This window comes from Osmerus eperlanus, chromosome 2 (assembly GCF_963692335.1).
Source record: "Osmerus eperlanus chromosome 2, fOsmEpe2.1, whole genome shotgun sequence".
Lineage (NCBI taxonomy): Eukaryota > Metazoa > Chordata > Actinopteri > Osmeriformes > Osmeridae > Osmerus > Osmerus eperlanus.
The window spans coordinates 24,332,587-24,346,358 of record NC_085019.1 but is presented as its reverse complement, the minus strand read 5'-3'; the positions used below and the strand labels follow the sequence as shown (position 1 = coordinate 24,346,358).

Below are 13,772 nucleotides of genomic sequence, written 5' to 3'. Positions count from 1 at the left end.
TACACCTCCTCCTTCCCCCTGTTCCTCCTCCCCCTCTTCCTCTACACCTCCTTCCCCCTGTTCCTCCTCCCCCTCCTCTTCCTCTACACCTCCTCCTTCCCCCTGTTCCTCCTCCCCCTCCTCTTCCTCTACACCTCCTCCTTCCCCCTGTTCCTCCTCCCCCTCCTCTTCCTCTACACCTCCTCCTTCCCCCTGTTCCTCCTCCCCCTCCTCTTCCTCTACACCTCCTCCTTCCCCCTGTTCCTCTTCCTCTACACCTCCTTCCCCCTGTTCCTCTTCCTCTACACCTCCTCCTTCCCCCTGTTCCTCCTCCCCCTCTTCCTCTACACCTCCTTCCCCCTGTTACTCTTCCTCTACACCTCCTCCTTCCCCCTGTTCCTCCTCCTCTTCCTCTACACCTCCTCCTTCCCCCTGTTCCTCCTCCTCTTCCTCTACACCTCCTTCCCCCTGTTCCTCCTCCCCCTCCTTCTTGCTCCTCCCCCTCCTCTTCCTCTTCAGCTCCCCCTCCTCGTCATCTAGTCCTCTGCTCCACTACCTCCTCTCTTCCCCCCACCAGTGATAGAGAGAGACCAGTCCTGACAGGAGGGATGTAGTGGAGAGGCAGAGAGAGAGACCAGAGATAGAGAGAGACCAGTCCTGACAGCAGGGATGTAGTGGAGAGGCAGAGAGAGAGACCAGAGATAGAGAGAGACCAGTCCTGACAGGAGGGATGTAGTGGAGAGGCAGAGAGAGAGAGACCAGTCCTGACAGCAGGGATGTAGTGGAGAGGCAGAAAGAGAGACCAGAGATAGAGAGAGACCAGTCCTGACAGCAGGGATGTAGTGGAGAGGCAGAGAGAGAGAGACCAGAGATAGAGAGAGACCAGTCCTGACAGGAGGGATGTCGTGGAGTGGCAGAGAGAGAGAGACCAGAGATAGAGAGAGACCAGTCCTGACAGCAGGGATGTAGTGGAGAGGCAGAGAGAGAGAGACCAGAGATAGAGAGAGACCAGTCCTGACAGGAGGGATGTCGTGGAGTGGCAGAGAGAGAGAGAGACCAGAGATAGAGAGAGACCAGTCCTGACAGCAGGGATGTAGTGGAGAGGCAGGCGTATTCTCACACTGATGTTATGTCACTAACAAGGGCCTCACTGTTATAACAGGAACTCAGGACTTAGGACCGAGCGACACTGAGGCAGAGGGGGGTGGAGCAGAGAGGAGGAGAGAGAGAGAGAGGAGAGTCAAATAGATGTATTGTTCATATTCCCAATATAACAGGTCATTCTGGAACAAAAAACGTATTTGGACAAAGCAAGGCAACAGCCATTTAGTAGGCATTAAAAAAAGCCCCAAATTACTAACAATCCTGACCAAAATAGCACTAACATCAACACCAATAAAAGTATCAACAGCATTAAAAACCGCAACGGTAAATGGAAATAACAACAGCATTAAAAAATAGTATTAATAAAATGGCAAACCTTAGCAGAGGATATGGGTGTATAAACAGTTACAAGGGGGAATTAAATATAAATATACAGTGATCGAATGGGTGGAGGAGAAGAGAGGGTCCACAGGCTGGGTGGAGGATAAGAGAGGGTCCACAGGCTGGGTGGAGGATAAGAGAGGGTCCACAGGCTGGGTGGAGGATAAGAGGGTCCACAGGCTGGGTGGAGGATAAGAGAGGGTCCACAGGCTGGGTGGAGGATAAGAGAGGGTCCACAGGCTGGGTGGAGGAGAAGAGAGGGTCCACAGGCTGGGTGGAGGAGAAGAGAGTGTCCACAGGCTGGGTGGAGGAGAAGAGAGGGTCCACAGGCTGGGTGGAGGATAAGAGAGGGTCCACAGGCTGGGTGGAGGAGAAGAGAGGGTCCACAGGCTGGGTGGAGGATAAGAGAGGGTCCACAGGCTGGGTGGAGGAGAAGAGAGGGTCCACAGGCTGGGTGGAGGATAAGAGAGGGTCCACAGGCTGGGTGGAGGATAAGAGAGGGTCCACAGGCTGGGTGGAGGAGAAGAGAGGGTCCACAGGCTGGGTGGAAGAGAAGAGAGGGTCCACAGGCTGGGTGGAGGATAAGAGAGGGTCCACAGGCTGGGTGGAGGAGAAGAGAGGGTCCACAGGCTGGGTGGAGGAGAAGAGAGGGTCCACAGGCTGGGTGGAGGATAAGAGAGGGTCCACAGGCTGGGTGGAGGAGAAGAGAGGGTCCACAGGCTGGGTGGAGGAGAAGAGAGGGGAGGTAGGCTGGGTGGAGGAGAAGAGAGGGGAGGTAGGCTGGGTGGAGGAGAAGAGAGGGGAGGTAGGCTGGGTGGAGGAGAAGAGAGGGGAGGTAGGGAGGGGAGGGGGGAGGAGAAGGGAGGGGAGGAGAATAGAGGGGAGGTAAGGAGGAGAAGTAAGGGGAGGTAGGGAGGAGAATGGAGGGAGGAGATGAGAGAGGGGAGGTAGAGGAGAAGAGGAAACGAGGAGAGGAAGAGAAAAGGTAAGGGGTGGGGGAGAGATGAGTAGTTTAATTTGATGTCATTAGCAGCTTTCTTATCTTACTGATTTCAGTTTAGTTTTCTGACCATCCATCCTGCCTCTGTTTAGCCTCACCCCTCTTCCTTCCTGCCTGAACAAAGCCACACCCTGCATCTCCTTTAGCCTCACCCCTCTGGTCCTTCCTGGTTGAAGCCACGCCCCCCCCCCCCCCCCCCCCCCTTGTAGCCCCTTCCCCAGGTGCATGTGTTTCTAAATGACTCCAGATGATGTCAGCTGTCTCACAGCAGGACTGGGAGCAGGACACCAAGCAGAAGGCAGCCAGGACCAGGACCCAGCATCTCTGGACCAGGTAAATGACCAGAACCTGACCTCAGCACCCCTGGACCTTTTAGATGACCTGAACCAGGACCCAGCATCTCTGGACCAGGTAAATGACCAGAACCTGACCTCAGCACCCCTGGACCTGGTAGATGACCTGAACCAGGACCCAGCATCTCTGGACCAGGTAGATGACCAGGACCTGACCACAGCACACCTGGACCAAGTAGATGACCTGAACCAGGACCTGAACCAGGACCCAGCATCACTGGACCAGGTATATGATCAGAAACAGGACCCAACATCTCTGGACCAGGTAGTTGACCAGAACCAGGACCTGAACCAGCACCCAGCATCTCTGGACCATGTAGATGAGCAGAACCAGGACCTGACCACAGCACCCCTGGACCAGGTAGATTATCAACATCTGAACTCTGAAACACTGGAGCTGCTAGATGAGCAGAACCAGGACCCACCAGCACCAAGAGAGTTACAGAACCAGGACCCACCAACACCAAGAGAGTTACAGAACCAGGATCCGAGCCCAGAGCAGAGAGTTGACCCAGATGTGACCCCAGGACCTCTGGAGCTGGTAGGTAACCAGCCCCAGTACCTGACCCAAGCCCAGACAGGTGAGCAGCACTCAGGCCACATCCAGACCCAGTACCAGTGTCAGTTCCAGACTATGACCCAGATTCTCACCCAGGACCAGAAATGGAACCAGGCCCCTCTAGCTCCTCTGGCTAACGGCCACTACCTGGCGAAGGTCGCAGGGAACCGGAGGCCCGCCGACTCGTCGTCCTCCTTCTGCCCCAGGATGACCCCCCAGACGCCAGGCCCAGGCCTCGGCCAGCTGGGGCGCATGGAGCAGCACCAGCTTCAGCTGAGGCAGAGGCAGGAGGAGAGGCAGCAGGAGGAGAGGCAGCAGAAGGAGAGGCAGCAGGAGAGCGTGAAGAAGGAGGAGTATTTGAGGCGGGAGGAGAGGCAGAGGCAGCAGGAGAGCGTGAGGAAGGAACAGGAGGAGTATTTGAGGCGGGACGAGGAGGAGAGGCAGGAGAGGCAGAGGCAGCTAGAGAGGCAGAGGAGGGATCTGCTCCAGCTGCAGCTGCAGCAGCAGGAGCACTGGCAGCGCAGGCAGATCCTGCAGTGGCAGCTCAAACAACAACAACAGAGGAGGAGCCCTCCCGCTATGCTCTCCCCATCCTCAGGGCTGTGCACCATCTACGAGGCCATGGAGACCAGCGAGGAGGAGGAGGAGGAAGAGGAGGAAGAGGTGGAGAGGGACATAAATGTGGCGCGAAGGTTGGAGATGACCAAGAGACCGCTGCCCCCCCAGGATCTGGACTGGGACAGGAAGGTGGACATGGTCCAGCAGCTCATCAACCAGACCCTGCTGCTGTCTGGAGACGGGGGCTGCCCCCCCCTTCTGCTGCTGCCCATGGGGACAGGCTGCTCTCCAGGGGGCTCACTGAGCCCCCTGGAGAGCAGCCTGTGGCCCAGCCTCCTGCCCCCCCTCATCCCCCCCTCCGCCACTGTAACCTCCATCAGCTGCTTCTCTCCAGACAGCCAGGGCAGCTCCCCGCCTGGGGACTGGACTGTGGTAGAGCTGGAGACACAGCACTGAAGCTGGGGGGTGAAGGGGCTGGGGGGCCTGGGGGCCAGGTACTGAGGCTGGGGGGTGGAGGGGCTGGGGGGCCTGGAGACCCAGCCCTGAGGCTGGTGGTAGGTGCCGTGGACTGAAGGAGGGGGGCTGACATGGAACACTTTTGAAGTAGAACACAGAACACTTTTGAAGTAGAACACAGAACACTTCTGAAGTAGAACACAGAACACTTCTGATATAGAACACAGAACACTTCTGATATAGAACACTTCACAATCAGAATACTGAGTCTGACACTATTTATATTATTATTATTATTTAAAAGTAAAAATATGTTTGGATACATGGTTGATACGTCTTGGACTTCGTATTTTACTAGTCCGTATTTGCGTCTAGGCTTCATATTAACCTGTAAGGCTTTTCTGTGTCGACCGACAAAGAAAACTCGTTTGTGTTCTTGTGTGCTGTGTATGTTGTGAACATAGAGCTAGATCAACACCGCCACCTGCCGGCTTCGCTTCCTGTTCCTCTAAACCCGCTCCTGTTCATTGTTCAATTGTTCATTGTACATTGGAAACTTGGCCTAGTATGTGAAATGATACTGTGTGTCCAGAGTGAATGGATTCTTGTTGAAACACTCGAAGCAGCGAATGAGAACTGTTCCTAAATCGAGTGCAGCGCGTGTGAAATAAACATGTCATGGAACACTAATGCTAGACTATTTACTGGAGAATATGATTCTTAGAATATATTATTTCATGAATTTATGCAAGCTACTGCGCATGATGTAGGCCTATCAGATAGACTGTCATAAACTAAAAACATAGAAATAGATTGCTATCTATTACAGCAATTATCTTTCACTGTGCACGATCTACAACCTAGTATTTTTAAGCAGTTCTTACATATGGAAACACAACGTTTTCACATTATTATAACTATGTTATGTTTTGTGTTTCAAACTATGGGCATGTGTTATACATTGAGATGTGTATGAGGCCAGTTGTAATGATCTGAAATTGCAATAAATGGTGTTTTTGACCCTTTCTAATCGAGTTTTAATACCACACAAAGATATACATCCTCCATTGCATACATAATGTGTGCCCTGAATGTTACTATACGTATAACACTAACAAACACACATACATACTGGTAGGCTGAATATGACTGAACTCAATTTATGATTTTTAGGGTGAACATCTTTTTTTTCAGTTCGGATGAAGGATGCTTAAATAAATGACAAAATATTTCAACAAATGTTACAGAAACGTTGCTACCGATTTCAGAAATCCAAACGACAACCCAACTCAACTGGAACTTGCCCGCGCGCCTCAAACTCTTTCCCCCCTCCCGAGCCCCCTAGACCGACGTCACGCACGCTGCCGTGGCGTGGCTGCAAGGCATTTAACATGGAGTCGATTATGTGGTCGCTGCCGAAGGCTCGCGCAAAAAACTGAGTACCGATGCGATCCCGTTAATACAGCAACACACGGCTCGTGCATCTTAGTGCATGCATGGACCGCGGACACCGGCAGCTTTGTTCGGGTAAAAGCATGAAGAAAGCTGCATAATCAAGGCTGTCCTCGAGCCGAGGCCGTTTCTGTAAGTATCAAACCCGTTTGGCTTACAAAAAAATAAAAAATAAACAATTAAAACCAAAAGTAAGACATGTACACTGACACACGAGCTCAGACGGTCTGTCAAAATGATCTGCTAACGACTCAGGCACGCGCTGGTCACCTTGATGTTCACTTGCATCTGCCTGCTTAGAAGGCAGCTGGCGACGAGACGGGGACAAAATTAAAAGTCTAGTTATTAGTGTGTCTTTTGCGGCGTTCGTTCTTATTCTTCAGCTCGGCTGTTAAACTGGGCCAGGGAGACTGACTGCAGGGAAGGGAGGTATGACGTCTACCCGGTAAAAAAAAGAAGCAACATTGCGTAATCGTTCCCCATATCTAATGATCCTACTAGAGGTGTGACGTTCCATTACTAGTTTTAAAATGTCACTACTACGTGTCTCGTGGATCCATGGAGCTGCATGTCACCGTTCTGAACTCTAAAATGTGCATATCTGTGCTTGTGTATCTGCGGTTGTGCATCTGTGTGTGTGTGTGTGTGTGTGTGCTTGTCTGTGTGAATATTGGCTTGGTATATCTGTGATTATGTGTGCTTGTGTTCTTGTGTCTGTGCATGTGTGTGTGTATGTATGTGGGTGTGTGTATGTATGTCTATGTGTGTGTGTTTATGTGTGTGTATGTGTGTGTTTGTGTGTGTGTGTGTGTTTGTGTGTGTGTGTGTGTGTGTGTGTGTGTGTGTAGGGGAAGACAGGAGTGTGATGTAGCAGTGCTGGTGAGGAGGTCGTAGAGGTGTGGTCTGTCCTGGCATTATGGAGCCAGCAGGGGGCGCTCTCTCCCCCCCAGGGCCCAGCCTCGGAGCCCTTCCCTCCCCCCCTGCCCAGAACCCCTCCAGCCTCCATCTCACCTCGCAGGTAAGACCCTTCACCATGGAGACCGGCGCTCCAACACTCCCTGGGCCGACTGACACCATCTAAAGGTCTGCTTCTGAAACTTACCCTTACTCTTCCTCTCTCCCTTCCTTCCCTCTATCCTCCCACCCCGCTCCCCTACTCCCCTCTTCCCTCCCCTCCCACCCTCTCCCACCCCCTCCTCCCACCCACTCCTCCCACCCCGCTCCCCTACTCCCCTCTTCCCTCCCCTCCCACCCTCTCCCACCCCCTCCTCCCTATCTCCCCTCTCCTCAGCAGTCCTGCTCCCTGCCTGGACTGGATCGTGTCCCCAGCAGAGGCCTGTGGTGCGGGCCACCAGAGGGGGCAGGGGAGGGGGTGTGTGGGAGGGCAGGACAGGGGGGGGGTGAGGGGGGAGGTGAGGGGCTGGATGTAGGGAGGAGAGCACAGAGGAGATTCAGATCCTCAGCCTTCCCCTCCTCCCTCACCTGGGACTCTGACTCTGAGAAGGAGACATTAGACGGTAATGCTACTTTAATACTACAATAGAGAATGCGAAGTTATGTCACTGTAGGTTAACGATACGTCACGCCGTGTTGCATGTTTTGACGTCGCTGCCATCTTTGCAGGTACACGCCCTTTCCAGCCGGCCAGTCCAAATATGGGAACTTACATTCCCATGGCTCCTGCCTTAATGTCTTCGCCGTCCAATCACGCATTTTATTTCTGAAAACTTCCAGATACTCATGACAACACAAGCTAAAAGCACATATAATTGGTTAAGGGTTTACTGGGGCGTGAATAATAAATGTATCGTCATCATCATCATCATCCATCTTTTGCCAAGCGGAGCCAGAGTGGATACCATGGGAGATTTCCTACAGTGTTTACTAGTAATTTAATGCTTCAAATTGAAAACAGATGCTATATTTCAATTAACAACAAGTTTTTTTATGTGTTGTAAATTTTGGAAATTAAAAGTCTAAACTTTTTAGTTACAAAGCATTTGTTTGTAGGAGTAACGAGTTTTGGACAAAATGACATGATCAGGCTTCTGCGTTGGTGACAGGCAGCTACTGACCGTAGTAGAGCTGTATAGCCTTGTTTTTTAAATAAATAAACATTAGCTAGCTACACTATTTACCCTTTAAGCTAAATATCTATAACTTGTTTGGCCAATTTGATTGTGGAAAAAAGTCAAACCTTTTTAGTTATGGAGAGGAATATAGCTAGCTAGCGCTAACTAGTTTTTTTTGGGGGGGGGATTCAATTTTTTCCACTAATCACTAGATTGGTCATAACTTTTGATAACATGATATATTTTCAATCTGCTGTTCTACATTGCACACAGATTTATGTATATTTCATATGCTCTAATTTTTCCTCTATCTTGTAATAAAAGTGGTTAAAAATTAAGCTGTATGGACGGAGAAGATTATTGTAAAAATTGGTGTTTGAAATCTTCTTGATAAAGGATGATTTGCCTTAAATAATCGATACACAACGGATGCGGGACAACCTTAGTAAATGTGGCCCAAACAAAACAATGTTGAAATCTACCCAGAATTCAACACGGCGTGACGTCAACTTCGCATTCTCTATACTATATATACTAATATACTACTACTATACTATATATACTACTACAATACTATATATACTACTATACTACTACTATACTATATATACTACTACAATACTATATATACTACTATACTATATATACTACTACTATACTATATATAGTACTATACTACTACTATAATAGATATACTACAATACCACTACTATACTATATACACTACTATACTATATTATTACTATACTTACATTTACATTACATTTAGTCATTTAGAAGACGCTCTTATCCAGAGCGACTTACAGTACTTACAGGGACATTCCCCCCGAGGCAAGTAGGGTGAAGTGCCTTGCCCAAGGAAACAACGTCATTTGGCACGGCCGGGCATCGAACCAGCAACCTTCTGATTACTAGCCCAATTCCCTAACCACTCAGCCACCTGATTTCCCACTACAGTAATCCCTCGTTTATCGCGGGGGTTACGTTCCGAAAATGACCCGCGATAAGTGAAATCCGCGAAATAGAAAACTTTTTTTTTTTTACAATTAGCAACTATTACATGTATACAAATACAGTGACTCACGTGTAGGCCGTTTCACTGCTCTTCAGACTGGGCCGCTGCATCTTGACTGCGCTCTGCAGTGTTCTCTTCTTCTGAAGCCCGCGGTGTAAATTTGCCAAGCTGTTTTATGTACGTACACATACCTGCACGAGACGACAAAATGATAGCACAATTCGTAGCATGTTTTGATACAAGAAGCGGGAGTGAGTTTTTAGCGAATCAGAATGCAGAGCACAATGCACCAAAAAAAATAAAAAAATGCATTATGAAAATCCGCGAAATAGCGAATCCGCGATAAGTGAACCGCGAAGTGGCGAGGGATCACTGTATACTATATATACTACTATACTATACTACTACTACTATACTATATATACTACTATACTACTACTATACTATATACTACTATACTACTACTATACTATGTATACTACTATACTACTACTACACTATACTATACTACTACTGTACTATATATACTACTATACTATGTATACTACTATACTGTACTACTACTGAACTATATATACTACTATACTACTACTATACTGTGTATACTATATATATACTACTATACTATATATACTATAACCATACTATATATACTCTATACTACTACTATACTATACTACAGTACTACCCCTACTTACTATATGACATTACTATAGTTTGCTGAAATAGTGAACTACTACTTACTATACTACTTACACTCATGCACTACAGCACACAAGTATGCTACTGTACTCGGAAACTATTACACTACTGCATACTGTTTGTGTCTGTGTATTTACCTGTGGCAGTCACTGGCTATGTGCAGTGATGTTGTTTGTGTGTATGTACGCTTGTGTGTGTTTACATGTGTGTGTGTGTGTGTGTGTGTGTACGTGTGTGTGCGTCAGAGGAGGAGCTGCAGCACTTTTCTAATCCTCATGGTCTGGCTGCACACAGCCCCGGATCTCCATCATCTGGACTGAGGTGAGAGAGAGAGGGAAGAGAGAGGGGAGAGAGAGGAGAGAGAGAGGAGAGAGAGGAGAGAGAGGAGAGAGAGGAGAGAGAGGGGAGAGAGAGGAGAGAGAGGGGAGAGAGGGGAGAGAGGGGAGAGAGGAGAGAGACAGGGGAGAGAGAGGGGAGAGAGAGGAGAGAGAGGGGAGAGAGAGGAGAGAGAGGGGAGAGAGGAGAGAGACAGGGGAGAGAGGTGAGAGAGAGGAGAGAGGGGAGAGAGAGGGGAGAGAGAGGAGAGAGAGGGGAGAGAGAGGGGAGAGAGAGGAGAGAGAGGAGAGAGAGGGGAGAGAGGGGAGAGACAGGGGAGAGAGAGGAGAGAGAGGGGAGAGAGGAGAGAGAGGGGAGAGAGAGGAGAGAGAGGGGAGAGAGGAGAGAGAGAGGTGAGAGAGAGGAGAGAGGGGAGAGAGAGGGGAGAGAGAGGAGAGAGAGAGAGAGGGGAGAGAGAGGAGAGAGAGAGAGAGAGGGGAGAGAAAGGGAGAGAGGAGAGAGAGAGAGGGGACAGGGGGAGAGAGAGGGGAGAGGGGGTGAGAGAGAGAGGAGAGAGATGATGTGGAGAAACAGACAGACAGACCAGATGTTTGTGTAATTGTGACAGTGCTGTCTCCATGGCAGCAGACTATGAGGATGGTGATGATGTGTCTGACAGACCCATGTGTAACATGTACCTGTTCTCAGATTGGACAGTGAGGAGGACAAGCCCCTCCCCCTCAAGACACACACAGCCAGTCTATTGGAGGGGCGGAGCTTAGCCATGGCAAGCACACAGGGGGATGAGTCAAATACATTACCACTCAGCTCAGCAGAGGGTAAGTATGATGGAGGGAGGAGGGGGTCAGGAGAGAGGGAGAAGGAGGGGGGGGCAGGAGGGAGGGAGGAGGAGGGGGGTCAGGAGGGAGGGAGGGAGGGAGGAGGAAGAGAGAGGGATGGGGAGGAGGGGAGGGAGGGAAGAGGAAAGAGAGAGGGTGAAAAAGTGAGGGAGGGGAAAAGGGGGGGGTGAGGAGGAAAGAGAGGGAGGGAGGAAGGGAGAAGGAGGGAGGGAGGAAGGGAGAAGGAGGGAGGGAGGAGGTAAAGTAGGGGTTGAGGAGGAGGGGAGGGAGGAAGAGGTGACAGAGGTGAGGGAGAAGGGGTGCAGACAGAACATTTTCACCCTTCTCTCTTTTCATCCACAGCGGCAGACGACAAAGTCTGTAATGCACCTGTGGCCAGCGTCACGCCAAAGACACAACACCAAATCGAGGAGGAGGAGGGGGAGGAGGAGGAGGGAGGTGATGGAGGGATGAATAAGGGAAACGATAGGGAGAGAGATGTGTACAGCTTCCCTGGAGACTCGGACGGAGAGAGCCCTCCCCCTGCGCCCTGGGCCCACTGCACCTTCATCCAGAGGCAGCGCAGGAAGCGGGCTCTGCTGCGCCCCTTCTCTGGCCTGGCTGGCCCACCAACCTGGCAATGCAGCCCACCAACCTGGCAACGCAGCCCACCAACCTGGCAACGCAGTGCGGCGGGGGCCAGGAGGGGGACCCCAGAACCCCCGCAGGAGGCTGGAGGGGTCGACGACTTCAGAGAGGAGGAGGCGGCGGTTGGGGAGAAAGGAGGAGAGGGAGGTAGAGGAGTAAAGCAAGAGCTGGAGCAGGAGATCTTCACCTGTGTGGAATGTAGCATTTACTTTAAGAAGCAGATCCACCTGCAGGACCACATGACTGAGCATGCCCAGAGCGCATCGGGGGTGGGCAGGAGGGGGGGCCCAGGGAGGGGGGGCCCAGGGAGGGGGGGCCCGGGGAGGGGGGGCCCGGGGAGGGGGGGCCCGGGGAGGGGGGGCCCGGGGAGGGGGGGCCCGGGGAGGGGGGGCCCAGGGAGGGGGGGGGCGGTTCCGCTGTGTGGAGTGTGGCTGGTGCCTGGCCAGCAGGCTGGCCCTGGCAGAGCACCAGGGATGCCACCAGGAATCCCGCCACAAGATCCTGGAGGGGATCAGGAAGCTGGGGGGCGAGGGGGCCGGAGAAGGGGGGCTGGGTGATGAAGGATGTAGAGAGAGGACGCTGAGAGGGCCGAGAATGGTAGTCAAGCTTGGCAGCTCAGCCTCAGACCTAGCCCCAGTTCCTGTCCCAGATCCAGTCTCTACCCCAGCCTCCACCCCAGCCTCCACCCCGGCCTCCACGACGGCATCTAGACGAGGTGTGCCCCCAGGCCGCCGGCGCTATTTCTGCTCCAAGTGTGACTTTAGCACCAGGACATCCCAGGCACTGGCCAACCACGCAAAGACCCACAACAGGAAACGCTCCAGTGCCCTGCAGCGCACCTCCACCCGTCTGCGCCCCCAGGCCCAGCCCCCTGGGGGAGACCAGACCTCCGGCCAGAGGGGGTTCAGGGAGCTCCCCGGCTCGGCTCCCCCGTTCCAGACCTCTGGCGCTGGGGAGGCTGAGGAGCTGGGCCCCGTGCCTGGTGCTCACCAGCTCACCGGGCTCTGCTCCACAGCTGAGGGGAGAGTTCCAGAGGGCAGGGCCCCCCCCTTGTCTATGGTGGCCAGGGAGGGGGGCAGCAGCCCCGGGGCTCTACCCCCCAAGCGCCCATCTCTCCGCCCCCCAAGAGAGCTGGCCTTCAAGAGCATCGGGACGCAAAGGACCAGCCGGCGAGGGAGCTCCTCCACTCAGCCTCCACCCACACTGGACAACACCACTAGTCTGCCTGGGGCTGAGCGCCCCCAGGGCCAGGACCAGGACCAGGACCAGGGCCAGGGCCAGGGCCAGGACCAGGACCAGGGCCAGGGCCAGGGCCAGGACCAGGACCAGGGCCAGGGCCAGGACCAGGGCTCTGATATGTCGGTGCTGGGACAGAACCGTCTGGGCTCTCAGGTGGAATCCAGACCGGTCACCAGGGCCAGGTGCATGCGAGGTGAGGCCCATCTGAATATAACTGAGTTACCATGGCAACACAACCAATGGGAAACCAGTGGGTTTTGGTTGGTTGTTATGTCATCATTTCACTAGATTATATACATTTTATTGAAGAAATGGTTGTTTTCATATTTTGTTACGGACAGTTAGCCACCATTAGCTTTTAGCTCATTTAGGGATCTGTTGCTATAGGTGTTGAGTCACGACTCATCTGATGTCTGGATTAGGGTAGACTAGGGTAGCTGTCTGGATTAGGGTAGACTGGGGTAGCTGTCTGGATTAGGGTAGACTGGGGTAGCTGTCTGGATTAGGGTAGACTAGGGTAGCTGTCTGGATTAGGGTAGACTAGGGTAGCTGTCTGGATTAGGGTAGACTGGGGTAGCTGTCTGGATTAGGGTAGACTAGGGTAGCTGTCTGGATTAGGGTAGACTGGGGTAGCTGTCTGGATTAGGGTAGACTAGGGTAGCTGTCTGGATTAGGGTAGACTAGGGTAGCTGTCTGGATTAGGGTAGACTGGGGTAGCTGTCTGGATTAGGGTAGACTAGGGTAGCTGTCTGGATTAGGGTAGACTGGGGTAGCTGTCTGGATTAGGGTAGACTAGGGTAGCTGTCTGGATTAGGGTAGACTGGGGTAGCTGTCTGGATTAGGGTAGACTAGGGTAGCTGTCTAGGCAGACACCTTTACCAGGAGCGACATACAGTAGGGTATTCCAACCTTCAACCTTTCGATCTGCAGTCAAATGCTCTAACTGCTGAGCTACATCGACCACCAGCGATCATTTTACCTTTCTCTCTCTTTTAGATGACACGTCTCCACGACAGAAGAAGCTCCCAGCCTCATGCCCTATTGTGGAGAGGGTTGTGAAGCAGGAGGAAGAGGAGGAGGAGGAGGAAGAGGAGGAGAGG

At 52.1% G+C, this 13,772-nt stretch overlaps 1 long non-coding RNA gene across 1 annotated transcript; it reads left to right on the top strand.

Annotated features, from left to right (window-relative positions):
- The first annotated feature begins 6,184 nt into the window (after positions 1-6,184).
- Positions 6,185-7,215, top strand: LOC134036928 (uncharacterized). The gene is made up of 3 exons (XR_009932467.1): positions 6,185-6,287; positions 6,691-6,860; positions 7,134-7,215. It is a non-coding gene; the product is annotated as an uncharacterized LOC134036928 (long non-coding RNA).
- Positions 7,216-13,772: the final 6,557 nt, after the last annotated feature.